General features: G+C 40.3%; 1 pseudogene; it reads left to right on the top strand.

The window, feature by feature from the left end:
* Positions 1-1,781: 1,781 nt before the first annotated feature.
* The window catches only part of LOC106004068, a 66,379-nt pseudogene continuing 49,096 nt past the window's right edge, over positions 1,782-19,064 (top strand).

Raw genomic sequence — 19,064 nt, 5'->3', positions numbered from 1 at the left:
AGGGAGTGCCCCAAAGGAAGACAGCAATGCTTGCCACCAGAGACTGAAGGAGCCATGGTTCGGAGCCCCTCCCTGAACCTCGGATAAAAATTGAAGTGTAGGGGAAATCAGTTGATTTTTTGGTGGACATGGGAGCCCAATTTTCATCATTACTTAAACCTATTGGAAAACTATCTGTAGAGGAAGTTTGGGTACAAGGAGCAAATGGCACAGAGAGACATAAATGGACAAGAGAAAGGACTCTAAATTTGGCCTCAGGAGTAGGTAAACATCGATTTTTGGTCCTCCCTAATGCCCCTTATAACTTGATGGGAAGAGATCTCCTCCACAAGTTAAGAGCTGGCATTCAGTTCTCGGAAGGAGACATGACTGTAACCTTGAGACAACCCACTGTACAAGTACTTATGGCAGCAGTAGATGAATACCTCCTTTACAAGCCAGTCTCAGAACCAGAGGAGACAAAGGGGGGGAACCTTTTCCAAATCCTATGGGATGAGTTTCCTGAGGTCTGGGAAGAAGGGAAAACCCCCTGGCTTGGCCAAGAAACAACCTCCAGTGGAGGTACAATTAAAGGTGACAGCTATGGCTATTCACGTTCGGCAGTACCCCCTTCCCCAGGAAGCAAAGGAAGGGATCAGAAAACACATTAACCACCTCCGAGGAGACGGGATCCTAGTTCCTTGCAAATCTCCATGGAACACCCCTTTCCTGTCTGTCCAAAAGACCAAGAGTGGGGAGTACCAACCCATCCAGGACTTGCAGGAAGTTAATAAATGGGCTGAAGCTATCCACCCAATGGTGTGTAACCCCTCTACCCTACTCTCCCTCCTGGCCCCAAAAGAACTGTGTATACCATCTTAGATCTCAAGGATGCATTTTTCTGTATATCTTTAGTGAGGTAATCTCAGCCCCTTTTTGCTTTTGAGTGGTCCACCCCACAGAAAGGGTTTCTAGGCCAGCTCACCTGGACAAGACTTCCCCAAGGATTCAAGAATTCACCCACCATTTTTGATGAGGCCCTACATGAGGATTTGCATGAGTACATAACCTCCAACCCAGGAGTCACTCTGTTACTGTATGTTGATGACTTGCTAGTAGCCGCTGAGGACTATGAGTCATGTTTGCGGGGGACAAGAGCTCTCTTACAGACTCTGCAGGAAAAAGGGTGTCGGGTGTCAGTGAAGAAAGCATAGCTCTGTCAGAGCCATGCCACTTATCTAGGCATTGATCTCCATGAGGTAGTGCATTCACTTTCTGAGTCCAGGAAACAGGTGATCACCCGATACCCCCCCCACCATGTCCCAACAAGTGAGGGAGTTTCTTGGGATGGTGGGTTACTGTAGGCTGTGGATACTGTGGTTTGTAGAGATTGCCCGACCTCTCTACGAACTGGCAAAAGGAGGGCTCACTATGATAGAGTGGACAGCTGAGGCAGAAGGAGAATTTCGGGAATTACAAACAGCCTTACTGAGTTCCCCAGCATTGGCCATCCCAGACGTTACCATGCCCTTCCAATTGTATGTGGATGAACAAGCAGGGGTGGCCAAAGGAGTTTTAACTCAGACTTTGGAGCCTTGGCGAAGGCCAGTAGCCTATCTTAGCAAGAAACTAGATCCAGTAGAAGCTGGGTTCCCCCTTGCCTCTGCATAATTGCTGCAATGGCCCTCCTGGTCAAGGATGCAAGTAAATTGACTTTGGGTCAAAATCTCATCATAACCACCAGACATGCTATTGAGGGCCTTCTCCAGACTCCACCAGACCGATGGATGATGAAGGCCCAAATGACGGGGTATCAGGCCCTTCTCCTCAATGAACCAAGAGTGACCTCCCGGTCCCTGGTGGTGCTAAATCCATCCACACTGCTGCCAGAGGAGCTGGCTGACCATCCACATGACTGTGGGGAGGTACTAACCCAAGTCACAGGAATAAGGCCGGATCTCAGAGACATTCCCCTCCCGAATACCGATATGACTCTGTTCACAGATGGGAGTAGCTTCATGGTCAATGGAAAGAGGTATGCATGGGCCACAGTGTTTTCTCCTGAGCAGAAACTCTGGAGAGCAGCCCTGCCACATGGAACTTTGGCACAAAAAGCGGAACTGATTGCACTCACTAAGGCACTGCAGATGGCCAAAGGTAAAACCGCCAACATCTATACGGACAGCAGGTATGCCTTTGCTACTCTCCATATACATGGGGCTATTTATAAAGAAAGGGGCCTATTAACAGCAGAAGGAAAAGGAATTAAAAACAGAGGATAAATATTGGCTCTCCTCCAGGCTATTTGGGACCCAAAAGAGGTGGCTGTTATGCATTGCCCAGGACACCAAAAGGGGACTGATCTGATTTCAAAAGGAAACCACTTAGCAGATCAAGCCACAAAGCAAGCAGCCCAAGAAACAGTGCAAGAACTGGTTACACTCCCGGCTCCAGCCCTACCAGAAAAACTGAACTATTCAGAAGAAGATTTAAAGTATTTACAGAAATGGGTTAAATTGGACTATGAAGGGGACTGGGCTAAGACTAAAGCAGGAAAAATAATTCTTCCTCGAAGACTAGGTAAGAAGGTAGTAGACCAGATACATCAGGGTACTCATTTGGGGATACGCAAACTCAAGGACCTTATAGGCAAGCAATTCCAGGTTTCTAAATTAGGGTGTATGGCTCAGGATGTAGTTGATAGATGTGCTCAATGCCAGACAGTTAATGTGGGAAGAACTAAAATGGGAAGAGGGAAAAGAGAAAGAGGTAAGGAACCATGAATTTATTGGGAAATAGATTTTACAGAAATGAAACCTGGAAAATATGGGCACAAGTATATGTTAGTTTTTGTAGATACATTTTCAGGCTGGGTAGAGGCTTTTTCCGCCAAACATGAGATGGCAGGAGTGGTAGCCAAAAAGATACTAGAAGAAATAATTCCTAGGTTTGGGCTGCCTCTCGTGATTGGGTCAGACAATGACCCTGCATTTGTGAGTTCAGTCTCACAGGCATTGGCCAAGGCCGTGGGCACTAATTGGAAACTACATTGTGCCTATCAGCCCCAGAGTTCTGGGCAAGTAGAGAGAATGAACGGGACTCTTAAAGAGACCTTGACAAAACTAATTCTGGAGACTGGCGGTGGATGGGTGGATCTCCTTCCTTTAGCCCTCCTCAGGGCATGATGTACACCCTATTTAAACAAGGTGATCCCATTTGAAATAATGTTTGGGAGACACCCCCCCCCTCTGTCCTCGGCTACGGGAGGTTGCCCTAGCAGAAATGACTGATCAGTCTGTACTCCAATCACTGCAGGCATTACAGTCTGTTTTTAAATAGCCCATGCAGGGGCGCCTGGGTGGCTCAGTGGGTTAAGCCTCTGCCTTCGGCCCAGGTCATGATCTCAGGGTTCTGGGATCGAGCCCCGCATCGGGCTCTCTGCTTGGCAAGGGAGCCTGCTTCTCCCTCTCTCTCTGTCTGCCTCTCTGCCTACTTGTGATCTCTCTCTGTCAAATAAATAAATAAAATCTAAAAAAAAAAAAAATCCCATGCAGGGATCCAGACTGCCCACACTGGGATGGAGACGGAAGTGGAACCACATCCTTACCAACCCGGGGACTTGGTTTGGATACATCGCTATCAAGTGGGGAACTTGGAGCCTCACTGGAAGGGACCGTTTACTGTTATCCTGACCACACCCACGGCAGTAAAAGTAGAAGGCATTAGGGCCTGGGTTCATGTGGGTCACATCAAACCAGTCAAGAGTAAGGATGCCCCCCAGAGATGGAAGCTGCAGCTGACAGACCCCGCTGACCATGGACTAAAGCTAAGACTAAAAAACTGTGAGTTTATTGTTGTCCTATTGTTACCTGTTTATGTAAAGTATAGGTGAGAAGTTAGATGAACGGAATTAGGAAAAATGGAAAAGGTTATACAAAGCATTGAATGGCTAACTTATCAGTTGACTGTGTACTACTGTTACTTTTTGGTCCCTGTATTATAAACGCCCTAATGTCATTTGTACCAAAGAAAATTAGAGTGACAAAAATGTTAGTCTTACATGCTCAATATAACCCCCTTACAACAGGAGAACATAGAACTGGCAGAAAAGTCAAGGATTTGACTAATTTCCAAAGAAAAAGCGGGAATGTAAGGGTCTGCCCCTCCCAGAGGAGCTTAGTTGTAAACCCCAGATATAGGGGCAGGCCAGGCTGCATGGAGACATCCAATCAGTGGGGCATGCATATATTTACTGAGGTGAGTTGAAATCCCATTGGCCACCTGTGTGTGGGCCGGCCTCAACCACCTCTATAAAGGTTAGTTTGTGAGGCTGGGCAGGTAGGAGTAGGAGGAGTAGTAGGAGTAGTTAGAGCTGTCAGAGCAGTTAGAGCCGAGAGAGTCATTAGGGAGAGCTGTTAGAGCTGTCAGAGCCGTTAGAGCCGTTAGTTGGGAGAGCCCTTAGGATAGCCATCAGGATAGCCGTGGTAGTGATAGTTGTTGGGAACCGCACTGCCCCTACCACCGGGGAGTGGCTCCACCTCCAGCAGCATCTGGTTTCACAGCCAAACCTTCCTACCAATGAAAGCCTCTCAGAACACAATGGAGGAAGAATATTTTGCAGGTCAGTGCAACTGTAGCCCTAATACACAAAACTGGGGCAAGCATTCACCCTGCCAGCCCTGACCAGCAATGAAAACCTCTAAGGGGACAAGGCAAAGAGAATATCCTGAAGGCTACTGTTACTGTAGACTAGGGCAGGCATCTGGACTGAATGTTGATTCCACCCAACTATAAGCCTGCAGCAGCTCCAGACTAAACCCTCAACAGCATTACAGAAACCAAATCCTGTCTGGTGGACCCACAATGGCAAACTGGGTCATTGCAGTCAACTGGACTAAAGTCAAATGAGGCTCAGCCACAAAAGAAAGACATAAGTAACACATATAGGTGACAACCCTGAAGCACCTGGTTCTGACTAACAGAGGATATAGCACTGCAGGGCACCACAGGTCCCCTTCTTCCCCTTCTTCATAGAGCCACTACTTTCAAGATCAGGAGACATAGCTGACTTTCCTAACACATAGAAAGAAACATGGATCATTAGACAAAATGAGGAGATAGAAAAATATGTCTGAAATGAAAGACCAGAAAAAAAAAAAAAACAGCAAAAGAGGTAAACTAAATGGAGATAAGCAATATGCCTGATACAGAAATCAAGGTAATGGTTATAAAATATTCAGGGGACCTGAGAGAAGAGTGGAGGGTTTCATTGATAACTTCAACAAAGAGATAGAAAATATAAGAAAGAATCCATGAGAGATAAATAACTCAATAATTAAACATTTAAAGAAAATACACTGGAGTGAATCAAGAGGAGTTTAGAGGAAGCAGAAGAACAGGTCAAGGGGAGAGGAGTCAAGATGGCAGAGAAGTAGCAGGCTGAGACTACTTCAGCTAGCCAGAGATCAGCTAGATAGCTTATCTAAAGATTGCAAACACCTGAAAATCCATCGGCAGATCGAAGAGCAGAAGAACAGCAATTCTGGAAACAGAAAAACAACCACTTTCTGAAAGGTAGGACCGGCGGAGAAGTGAATCCAAAGCGACGGGAAGATAGACCCCGGGGGGAGGGGCCGGATCCCGGCAAGCGGCGGAGCAACGGCGCACAAAATCAGGACTTTTAAAAGTCTGTTCCGCTGAGGGACATCGCTCCAGAGGCTACCCGGTGCAAAGCCCACACAGGGTCAGCGTTGCCTCAGGTCCCGCAGGGTCACAGAAGGATCGGGGGTGTCTGAGTGTCGCAGAGCTTGCGGGTATTGGAACGGGAAAGCCGGCTACAGAGACAGAGCCGACAGTAAGCTCGCAGCTCCGGGTGACCTTGAACCGGTCGCAGGCTCGGTGAGCCTGGAGCGTGGCCGGAGGTTAGGCAGACGGGAGAAACTGGGCGCTGTTCTCTGAGCGCGCACTGAGGAGTGCGGCCCTGGGCTCGCGGCTCCTCCGGGCCGGAGACCAGGAGGCCGCCATTTGTATTCCCGTCCTCCGGAACTCTACGGAAAGCGCTCAGGGAACAAAAGCTCCTGAAAGCAAACCCAAGCAGATTACTCACCCCGGCCCCGGGTAAGGGCGGTGTATTTCCGCCTGGGGCAAAGACACTTGAGAATCACTACAACAGGCCCCTCTCCCAGAAGATCAACAAGAAATCCAGCCGAGACCAAGTTGACCTACCAAAGAGTGCGGTTTCAATACCAAGGAGAGCAGCAGAATTCTAGAGGAGGAGGAAGCAAAGCACGGAACTGATGGCTTTTTCCCTGTGATTTTTTTTAGTCTTGCAGTTAATTTAATTTTTTTTCTTTTTCATTTTTTGTTTTTTTTTTCTCACCTTCGGGTAAAAATCTTTTTTTAACTGTTACATTTTTCTTTTTTAACGATTTTTTACTAGTTTATCTAATATATATATATTTTTTCTTTTTTATATTTTTCTTAGGTGTTTTCTTTTTTTTTAAAATTCTTTTCTTTTTTTTTCTTTTTTCTTTTCTTTCTTCCTTTTTGAACCTCTTTTTATCCCCTTTCTCCCCCCTCACGATTTTGGATCTCTTCTAATTTGGTTAAAGCACATTTTCCTGAGGTTGTGGCCACCCTTTTAGTATTTTACTTGCCCCTTCATATACTCTTATCTGGACAAAATGACAAGACGGAAGAATTCAACACAAAAAAAAGAACAAGAGGCAGTACCGAAGGCTAGGGACCTAATCAATACAGACATTGGTAATATGTCAGATCTAGAGTTCAGAATGACAATTCTCAAGTTTCTAGCCGGGCTTGAAAAAGGCATGGAAGATATTAGAGAAACCCTCTCGAGAGATATAAAAGCCCTTTCTGGAGAAATAAAAGAACTAAAATCTAACCAAGTTGAAATCAAAAAAGCTATTCATGAGGTGCAATCAAAAATGGAGGCTCTAACTGCTAGGATAAATGAGGCAGAAGAAAGAATTAGTGATATAGAAGACCAAATGACCGAGAATAAAGAAGCTGAGCAAAAGAGGGACAAACAGCTACTGGACCATGAGGGGAGAATTCAAGAGATAAGTGACACCATAAGAGGAAACAACATTAGAATAATTGGGATTCCAGAAGAAGAAGAAAGAGAGAGGGGAGCAGAAGGTATACTGGAGAGAATTATTGGGGAGAATTTCCCCAATATGGCAAAGGGAACGAGCATCAAAATTCAGGAGGTTCAGAGAACGCCCCTCAAAATCAATAAGAATAGGCCCACACCCCGTCACCTAATAGTAAAATTTACAAGTCTCAGTGACAAAGAGAAAATCCTGAAAGCAGCCCGGGAAAAGAAGTCTGTAACATACAATGGTAAAAATATTAGATTGGCAGCAGACTTATACACAGAGACCTGGCAGGCCAGAAAGAGCTGGCATGATATTTTCAGAGCACTAAACGAGAAAAACATGCAGCCAAGAATACTATATCCAGCTAGGCTATCATTGAAAATAGAAGGAGAAATTAAAAGCTTCCAGGACAAACAAAAACTGAAAGAATTGGCAAACACCAAACCAGCTCTACAGGAAATATTGAAAGGGGTCCTCTAAGCAAAGAGAGAGCCTACAAGTGGTAGATCAGAAATGAACAGAGACCATATACAGTAACAGTCACCTTACAGACAATACAATGGCACTAAATTCATATCTCTCAATAGTTACCCTGAATGTTAATGGGCTAAATGCCCCTGTCAAAAGACACAGGGTATCAGAATGGATAAAAAAACAAAACCCATCTATATGTTGCCTCCAAGAAACTCATTTTAAGCCCGAAGACACCTCCAGATTTAAAGTGAGGGGGTGGAAAAGAATTTACCATGCTAATGGATATCAGAAGAAACCAGGAGTGGCAATCCTTATATCAGATCAATTAGATTTTAAGCCAAAGACTATAAGAAGAGATGAGGAAGGACACTATATCATACTCAAAGGGTGTGTCCAACAAGAAGATTTAACAATTTTAAATATCTATGCCCCCAACGTGGGAGCAGCCAACTAAATAACCAATTAATAACAAAATCAAAGAAACACATCAACAATAATACAATAATAGTAGGGGACTTTAACACTCCCCTCACTGAAATGGACAGATCATCCAAGCAAAAGATCAGCAAGGAAATAAAGGCCTTAAACGACACACTGGACCAGATGGACATCACAGATATATTCAGAACATTTCATCCCAAAGCAACAGAATACACATTCTTCTCTAGTGCACATGGAACATTCTCCAGAATAGATCACATCCTTGGTCCTAAATCAGGACTCAACCGGTATCAAAAGATTGGGATCATTCCCTGCATATTTTCAGACCAAAATGCTCTAAAGCTAGAACTCAACCACAAAAGGAAGTTTGAAAAGAACCAAAATACATGGAGACTAAACAGCATCCTTCTAAATAATGAATGGGTCAACCGGGAAATTAAAGAAGAATCGAAAAAATCATGGAAACAAATGATAATGAAAATACAACGGTTCAAAATCTGTGGGACACAACAAAGGCAGTCCTGAGAGGAAAATATATAGCGGTACAAGCCTTTCTCAAGAAACAAGAAAGGTCTCAGGTACACAATCTAACCCTACACCTAAAGGAGCTGGAGAAAGAACAAGAAAGAAACCCTAAGCCCAGCAGGAGAAGAGAAATCATAAAGATCAGAGCAGAAATCAATGAAATAGAAACCAAAAAAACAATAGAACAAATCAACGAAAGTAAGAGCTGGTTTTTTGAAAGAATTAATAAAATTGATAAACCCCTGGCCCAACTTATCAAAAAGAAAAGAGAAATGACCCAAATAAATAAAATCATGAATGAAAGAGGAGAGATCACAACTAACACCAAAGAAATACAAACTATTATAAGAACATACTATGAGCAACTCTACGCCAACAAATTTGACAATCTGGAAGAAATGGATGCATTCCTAGAAACATATAAACTACCACAACTGAACCAGGAAGAAATAGAAAGCCTGAACAGACCCATAACCAGTAAGGAGATTGAAACAGTCATTAAAAATCTACAAACAAACAAAAGCCCAGGGCCAGGCGGCTTTCTGGGGGAATTCTACCAAACATTTAAAGAAGAACTAATTCCTATTCTCCTGAAACTGTTCCAAAAAATAGAAATGGAAGGAAAACTTCCAAACTCATTTTATGAGGCCAGCATCACCTTGATCCCAAAACCAGACAAGGATCCCACCAAAAAAGAGAGCTATAGACCAATATCCTTGATGAACACAGATGCGAAAATACTCACCAAAATACTAGCCAATAGGATTCAACAGTACATTAAAAAAGATTATTCACCACGACCAAGTAGGATTTATTCCAGGGCTGCAAGGTTGGTTCAACATCCGCAAATCAGTCAATGTGATACAACACATCAATAAAAGAAAGAACAAGAACCATATGATACTCTCAATACATGCTGAAAAAACATTTGACAAAGTACAGCATCCCTTCCTGATCAAAACTCTTCAAAGTGTAGGGATAGAGGGCACATACCTCAATATCATCAAAGCCATCTATGAAAAACCCACCGCAAATATCATTCTCAATGGAGAAAAACTGAAAGCTTTTCCGCTAAGATCAGGAACACGGCAGGGATGTCCATTATCACCACTGCTATTCATCATAGTACTAGAGGTCCTAGCTTCACCAATCCGACAACAAAAGGAAATTAAAGGCATCCAAATCGGCAAAGAAGAAGTCAAATTATCACTCTTCGCAGATGATATGATACTATATGTGGAAAACCCAAAAGACTCCACTCCAAAACTGCTAGAACTTATACAGGAATTCAGTAAAGTGTCAGGATATAAAATCAATGCACAGAAATCAGTTGCATTTCTCTACACCAACAGCAAGACAGAAGAAAGGGAAATTAAGGAGTCAATCCCATTTACAATTGCACCCAAAATCATAAGATACCTAGGAATAAACCTAACCAAAGAGGCACAGAATCTATACTCAGAAAACGATAAAGTACTCATGAAAGAAATTGAGGAAGACACAAAGAAATGGAAAAATGTTCCATGCTCCTGGATTGGAAGAATAAATATTGTGAAAATGTCTATGCTACCTAAAGCAATCTACACATTTAATGCAATTCCTATCAAAGTACCATCCATCTTTTTCAAAGAAATGGAACAAATAATTCTAAAATATATATGGAACCAGAAAAGACCTCGAATAGCCAAAGGGATATTGAAAAAGAAAGCCAACGTTGGTGGCATCACAATTCCGGACTTCAAGCGCTATTACAAAGCTGTCATCATCAAGACAGCATGGTACTTGCACAAAAACAGACCCATAGATCAATGGAACAGAATAGAGAGCCCAGAAATAGACCCTCAACTCTATGGTCAACTAATCTTTGACAAAGCAGGAAAGAATGTCCAATGGAAAAAAGACAGCCTCTTCAATAAATGGTGCTGGGAAAATTGGACAGCCACATGCAGAAAAATGAAATTGGACCATTTCCTTACACCACACACAAAAATAGACTCAAAATGGATGAAGGACCTCAATGTGTGAAAGGAATCCATCAAAATCCTTGAGGAGAACACAGGCAGCCACCTCTTCGACCTCAGCCGCAGCAACATCTTCCTAGGAACAACGCCAAAGGCAAGGGAAGCAAGGGCAAAAATGAACTATTGGGATTTCATCAAGATCAAAAGCTTTTGCACAGCAAAGGAAACAGTTAACAAAATCAAAAGACAACTGACAGAATGGGAGAAGATATTTGTAAACGACATATCAGATAAAGGACTAGTGTCCAGAATCTATAAAGAACTTAGCAAACTCAACACCCAAAGAACAAATAATCCAATCAAGAAATGGGCAGAGGACATGAACAGACATTTCTGCAAAGAAGACATCCAGATGGCCAACAGACACATGAAAAAGTGCTCCATATCACTCGGCATCAGGGAAATACAAATCAAAACCACAATGAGATATCACCTCACACCAGTCAGAATGCCTAAAATCAACAAGTCAGGAAATGACAGATGCTGGAGAGGATGCAGAGAAAGGGGAACCCTCCTACACTGTTGGTGGGAATGCAAGCTGGTGCAACCTCTCTGGAAAACAGCATGGATGTTCCTCAAAATATTGAAAATAGAACTGCCCTATGACCCAGCAATTGCACTATTGGGTATTTACCCTAAAGATACAAACGTAGTGATCCAAAGGGGCACGTGTACTCGAATGTTTATAGTAGCAATGTCCACAATAGCCAAACTATGGAAAGAACCTAGATGTCCATCAACAGATGAATGGATCAAGAAGATGTGCTATATATACACAATGGAATACTAAGCAGCCATCAAAAGAAATGAAATCTTGCCATTTGCGACAACATGGATGGAACTAGAGCGTATCATGCTTAGCGAAATAAGTCAAGCGGAGAAAGACAACTATCATATGATCTCCCTGATATGAGGAAGTGGTGATGCAACATGCGGGCTTAAGTGGGTACGAGAAGAATAAATGAAAGAAGATGGGATTGGGAGGGAGACAAAACATAAGTGACTCTTAATCTCACAAAACAAACTGAGGGTTGCTGGGGGGAGGGGGTTTGGGAGAAGGGGGTGGGATTATGGACATTGGGGAGGGTATGTGCTTTGGTGAGTGCTGTGAAGTGTGTAAACCTGGTGATTCACAGACCTGTACCCCTGGGGATAAAAATATATGTTTATAAAAAATTAAAAAAAAAATAAAATCTGAAAATTAAGAAAGAGGGGTGCTGGGTGGTTTAGTCGGTTAAGTGTTTGTCTTCAGCTGAGGTCAGGATCCCAAGGTCTTGGGATCAAGCCCCACATGGGATTCCCTGATCATTGGTAAGTCTGCTTCTTCCTCTCCCCCTGCTCATGCTGCCAAATAAATAAATAAAATCTGCAAAGAAAAAAAAAAGAAAAGAAAATGCACAGAAGATTATCTCAGCACAGGGGCGCCTGGTTGGCTCAGTGGGTTAAGCCGCTGCCTTCGGCTCAGGTCATGATCTCAGGGTCCTGGGATCGAGTCCTGCATCGGGCTCTCTTCTCAGCAGGGAGCCTGCTTCCCTCTCTCTCTCTCTCTCTCTCTTTGCCTGCCTCTCTGCCTACTTGTGATCTCTCTCTGTCAAATAAATAAATAAAATCTTAAAAAAAAAAAAGATTATCTCAGCACAGTGAGATTTGGTGATAAGGGTACAGAAGCACCTTCTAGTTTATATACTTCAATACTGTTTGACCCTTAAAAAAATTGTACTTTCGGGGTGCCTGGGTGGCTCAGTGGGTTAAAGCCTCTGCCTTCAGCTCAAGTCATGATCTCGGGGTCCTGGGATCGAGTCCCGCATCGGGCTCTCTTCTCAGCAGGGAGCCTGCTTTCCTCTCTCTCTCTCTGCCTGCCTCTCTGCCTACTTGTGATCTCTCTCTGTCAAGTAAATAAATAAAATCTTAAAAAAAAAAAGAACAGGTCAATAATCTGAAAGATATGATAGTGGAAAGCAATAAAGTTGAACAACAAAGGAAAAAATTATTTAAAAAATGAGAATAGGTTAAGAGAACTCAGTGACATACTCAAGTGTAATAACATTTGCATCATAGAGATCCCAGAAGAATAAAGATGGAAGAATGCAAATATTAGGAGAAATAGCAGCTGAAAACATTCTTAATCTGAGGAAACTAACAGATATCTGGATTTAGGGGTCACAGAAAACCCTCAACAAACTCAACCCAAGAAGACCAACACTAAGATACATAATAATTTAAATGGTAAAAGTAGAGACAGAGAATTTTAAAAGCATTAAAAAAAGAAAGATTACACACAAGGGAAGCTACATAAGGCTATCAACTGATCTTTCAGTGCTTTTCAAGCCAGAAGGGTTTGACATGATAACATTCAAAGTTCTTAAAAGCAAAAACCTACAACAAAGAATGCTCTACCTGGCAAAGTTACCATTCAGAATGAGAGAGAGATAAAGTTTCACAGAAAATAGAAGTCAAGGAAGTTATCATCACTAAACCAGTTAAAAGAACTTCTTTAAGTGAAAGGAAAAGGCCATAATTAGACTTAAGAAAATTATTAGTAAAAAAATGTAAAATGTGACAACATATACATGAAACATGTAGTAGTTAACTTTAAAAAGGCATTTTAAAAATGCGTTTGAACTTAAACAACCATCAACTTAATATATAGTACTATATACTTAGGGTGTTATATATAAAACTCATGGTAACCCCAAAGCCAAAATATATAATAGATACCCAAAAAAATAAGAAGAAAGAAAGCCACATATAAGACTGCAGAAATCCATCAATTACAAAGAAAGAAAGAAAGGGAATAAGAAACGAACAAAAATAAACACACACACACACACACAGAAAGAGAGAAAACAAATTAAAAAGGGCAATACATATATACATATTTATTTAAATGTAAATGTTCTAACCAAAGACATAAAGTGGAATTTTGGTACAAGATGGCAAAGTAGGAAGACACTGAACTCACATATCCATAGAATACAACAAATTACATCTACTAACAGAAAAATTCCTCCTGAAAAAGAACAGGGGGCTTACAGAACAGCTTCTGAACAACCAAAGATAGAAGGAATAGCAAGAAGGATGGAGACACTTTAACAAATAGAACCACCATCCCTGATTCTGAAAATGGCAGTGGGGATGGATAGTGTTAAAGGGCTAAGAACAGATTCATCTGTCCTTGGGCATAGAAAAAGGCCACAATTTAAAAAAAAAAATTAGCATATAAGACAGAAAACACTAGAACTCTGTCAAGCAGTAGAGGAGCTGAGGGAATGATCTCCAGGTCAGAGGGATTGGATAACAACATAATTTGTATTCCCACTCAATCTTCAAAACCTAGTCTGGAAAATGGTCCAGGCACCATAATGGGTCTGTCATCACAGAGAACTTGCAATCTCAGAAAGCCCAGGGTCCACAAACCCACACAAGCCTCCCTCATGCTGGAACCTGGCAAGGAAAAAACACAGTTCAAAAAGATCAAGGAGCTTTGGGAATGCTTTCTATCCTTCCAACATTAAAACAAACAAACAAACAAACAAACAAAAAAACCTAAACAGGTTCTGGCTCAGAGAACCTTCCCAAAGTCACAAGCTCTGAGCTTGTGACTTTAGGAAACCCAAGGTCTGGAATCCCATGGCTTCTGTGGTGCTAGGGTAGAGAAAATGAGCCACGTTTTAATTTTAATTGTTTAATTAAAATTTATTTATTTATTTATTATTTACTTATTTTAATATGTCTTGTTTTTTAAAATTTTCATTCTTTTTGTTTTTTCTCTTCTTTTCCTTTTCTTTCTTTTTTATTTTATTTCCGTCTATTCTTTCCCCCTATTATTATAATTATTATATGCAATTGTAGCTCTAAGCAGCAAGCAAAATTCACCAAGCACACAGTTTGCATAGTGGACACCATACACAAGATCATTCCTTCAAGTTTGGGATGAGTAACCTTTCCAGTAACCTACAGAAACAACGTCAACCAGTTGGAGAGATAGAAGAATACACCCCAGGGGAAAGAATAATGAAAAAAGAAAAAAAAACTAAATGAAACAGAGTTAAACAATACAACTGATAAGATTTTTAAATTAATGATCATAAAGACACTAACCAGGCTGTAGAGAAAAGTGGAATATCTCAGTGAGAACTTCCATAAAGATATAGAAAATATTAAAGATAACCATTCAAAGTTTAAGAATACAGAACTGAAATAACAACCACAGTGGAGGGAACCAACACCAGATTAGAGGACACAGAAGCATGTATCAGCAAGCTGGAAGACAGAGTAATGGAAAACACACAAGCTGAACACTAAAGAAGAGAAAAGGTTTTTTAAAAAATGAGGATAGATGAAGAGAATTCTTGGACAATATCAAGTGAACAAACATTTGCATTATAAGGGTCCCCAAAAAAGAAGAGAGATAAATGGATAGATAAATTACTTGAAGTAATAATAACTGAAAAATTCCCTAACACGGAGAAGGAAATAGACAACTGAGTCTAAGAGGCACGGGAAGTTTCAAAGAAGATGAACTCAAGGAAGTCCACACCATGGCACATAATAATTAAAATGTCAACCTTTTAATGTAAAGACAGCATCTTTAAAAGAGCAAGGGAAAAACAAAAAGTTACCTACAGGGGAAACCCTATAAGACTATCAGTTGATTTTCAGATGAAACTTCACAAGCTATAAGAGGTTGAAACAATATAATCAAAGGAAAGGGGGGGGGAAACTACACCCAAGAATACCACACCCAAAAATATAATCATTCAGATTCGTAGGAAAAATAGCCTGTTCTCAGGAAAAATAAGATAAACGAGTTTATCACAACTAAACCAGACTTTCAAGAAGTTTTAAAAGGACTTCCTTAAGTTTAAAAAACAATGGCCAAAATTAGACATAAGAAATGTACACATTAAAAGATGCAAAGTAGGGGCGCCTGGGTGGCTCAGTTGGTTAAGCAGCTGCCTTCGGCTCAGGTCATGATCCCAGCGTCCTGGGATCGAGTCCCACATCGGGCTCCTTGCTCGGCAGGGAGCCTGCTTCTCCCTCTGCCTCTACCTGCCATTCTGTCTGCCTGTGCTTGCTCTCTCTCCCTCTCTCTCTCTGATGAATAAATAAAATCTTTTAAAAAAATTTAAAAAAATGCAAAGTAGGACAATATACACATGAAATGCGGAGAAAAGAGATGAAGGTAAGAGAAGGAAGAAAAGAAAAAGAAAGAACTTTTAAAAAATACTTGAACTTTGGGGCACCTGCGTGGCTCAGTGGGTTAAAGCCTCTGCCTTCAGCTCAGGTCATTATCCTAGCATCCTGGGATCGAGCCCCACATCGGGCTTTCTGTGCAGCAGGGAGCCTGCTTCCCCCCACCCCGCCTGCTTCTCTGCCTACTTGTGATCTCTCTCTCTCTCTCTGTCAAGTAATTAAATAAAATCTTTATAAAAAAACAAAAACAAAAACAAAACCTGAACTTAAATGACCATCAATTAATACAGATTGCTATTTACTTAGGATGTCATAAATTAACTTCCTGGTAACCACAAACCCCAAACCTATAATGGATACACAAAATATAAAGAGCAATAAAGCAAAACATTACAATATAGAAACTTACCAAACACAAAAAAGAGTGCAAGAGAATAAAGGAGGAAAAAATAACAACAACAAAGCTCAAAGAACAATTTTTTAAATGGCCATCAGTACATACTTGTCAATAATTACTTTAAATGTAAATGACCTAACTGCTCCAATCAAACAATATAAGGTGGCAGAATGACTGAAAAAACAGGAACTATCTATATGCTGCCTACAAGAGACTCATATCAGATCTAAAGCTATAAACGAACTTCAAGCTAAGAGATAGAAAAATATGCACCATGCAAATACAAGGAAAACAAACCAGGGTTGTAACATTTATATCAGACAAAATGGATATTTTTTCTTTCTTTTTTATAAGAGAGAGGGGGGAAGCAGGCTCACTGTTGAGCAGGCTCCCTACTGAGCAGGCTCCCCACTGAGCAGAGAGCCTGATGTGGGGCTGGATCCCAGGAACCTGGGATCATGACCTGAGCTGAAGACAGAGGCTTTAACCCACAGAGCCATCCAGGCACCCCCAGACAATATAGATTTTAAAACAGACTATATAATAAGAGAAAAGGAAGGGCATTACATGATGATAAAGGAATAAATCCAATTAAAGGATATAACAATTGTAAGTATTTATGCAGCCAACACTGGATCATCTAAAGACAATAAAGCAAATACTAATGAGCATAGAGGTCTTAATCGTAATATAGTAATAGTAGATGACTTTAACTCCCCACTTAAACCAATGAAGAGATCATTCAGTTAGAAAATCAGTAAGAAAACAATACACATAACACATATATACAGAACATTCCATCCCAAAACAACAGAATACACATTCTTTTCAAGAGCACATGAAAATTATGTAGAATAGATCACATATTAGACCATAAGAAGTCTCAATAAATTTAAGAAGATTGAAATTATCTCATGATTCTTTTCCAAACACAATGGTATGAAACTACAAATAAATCAAAAGACAAAAACTGGGGGGAAAAAACACCCACAAACACATGGAGACCAACATGATACTAAACAATAAATTGTTCACTGAAGAAATCAAAGAAGAAAATTTTTAAAAAATGTGAAAACAAATGAAAATGTCAACGTAATGATCCAAAATCTTTGGGACATGGGGAAAGCCATTCTAATAGGGAAGTATATAGCAAGACAAGCCTGCTTCAAGAAACAAGAAAAAGCTCAAATAATGTGGCATTGCATCTGAAGTAACTAGAAAAAGAACAAAGCCCAATGAATAGGAGAAAAGTAATAATAAAGATCTGAACAGAAATAAGTGATACAGAAAGTAAAACAAAACAAAGCAAAAACAAAAACAAAACAAAAAAATATAGATAATATCAATGAAACCAAGAGCTGGTTCTTTGGAAAGTTAACGATGTTGGCACACCCTTAGAAAGATCAATCAAGGAAAAAAAATAAAGACCCATATAATGAAGAATGAGAAATGACTCATATAAATAAAATCAGAATTGAGAGGGAAGATACGATTTCACTCATATGTGGATTAAAAAAAAGAATGAATAAACAAATGAAAAGCAGAATCAGATTTATAAATACAGAGAACAAACCGATGGTTGCCAGAGGGTAGGAGTATGAGGAGAGGGAAAAGTGGGTAAAGGGCAGTGAGAGATACAGGCTTCCAGTTATGGGATGAGTAAATTATGGGAGTAAAAGGCCCACTGTAAGTAATATAAACCATTGATAATTTAATAATGATGTCTGAATACAGGTGGTAACTGCACTTATACTTTAAATTGAGATTACATTGACTCTACCAATTTGGTAGGATAAATATCCTAACAACATTAAGTTGTCTGATCTATGACCACAAACTATATTTTCATTTATTTAAGGTTTTCTAAATTTTTCTCAGTCATGTTCTCTAGTCATCATTATATTAGTCATGAATGTTTTTCATCAAATTTTATCCTTCAGCATTTCATATTTTTGAAATTATTGAAATATTGAAAGCAATATTTTTTTAAAGTTTTGTATTTTTTGGAATAAATGTCTATTTCCTCAGACATTAACAAGTACACCAACCCCAACTTAAAATTATTTCACAGGATATCTATTGTAAAAACAATACATACCAAACAACAGGTTAGCTAGCCAGAAAGGTGTGGGAAAGTGGGGAAAATATATGAAGGAGCAATTGGGTTAACAATAATACCTTTAACCTTTTCTTTCACAAGTGTGCCTAATTCTTCCAGCCAGGAACCATTTGGTGGATTTTTTTCACCCTAGAAATCTCACACCCAAGAATATATTTGAGCAGTATGGATATCTTAACAATATTTATTTTCCTAGTTCATGGGCATGGAATGTCTTTCCATTTGTTTGTGTCATCTTCAGTTATTTTCACCAATGTTTTACAGTTTTCAGAGTACAGGTCTTTCACCTCCTTGGTGAAGTTTATCCCCAGGTATTTCATTCTTTTTGGTGCAACTGTAAATAGGAAAATTGTCTTAATTTCTCCTTCTGGTATTTCATTATTAATGTATGGAAATACAACAGATTTATGTATATTGACTTTGCATCTTGTGACTTTACTGAATTCATTTATCAGTTCAAGTAGTTTATGGTTAAAACTTTATGGTTTTCTATATATAGTATCATGTCATCTGCAAATAGTGAAAGTTATGCTTCTTCCTTACCAATTTGAATGCCTTTTATTCCTTTTTTTTTTCTTTTCTGATTGCTGTAGCTAGGACTTCCAGTACCATGTTAAATAAAAGTGGTGAGTGGACATTCTTGTCTTGTTCCTAACCTTAGAGATCCATTTTACTAAAAGTAATCTACAGATTTCATATAATCCCTATAAAATACCAACAACATTATTCACAGAACTAGAACAAATAATCCTAAAATTTGTGTGGTACTGGAAGAAATCATGGAGAGCCAT

The sequence above is a fragment of the Mustela putorius genome, unplaced genomic scaffold, assembly GCF_011764305.1.
Source record: "Mustela putorius furo isolate JIRA1106 unplaced genomic scaffold, ASM1176430v1.1 tig00000870_pilon_pilon_pilon, whole genome shotgun sequence".
NCBI lineage: Eukaryota > Metazoa > Chordata > Mammalia > Carnivora > Mustelidae > Mustela > Mustela putorius.
This window is presented reverse-complemented; position numbering and strand designations above follow the sequence as displayed.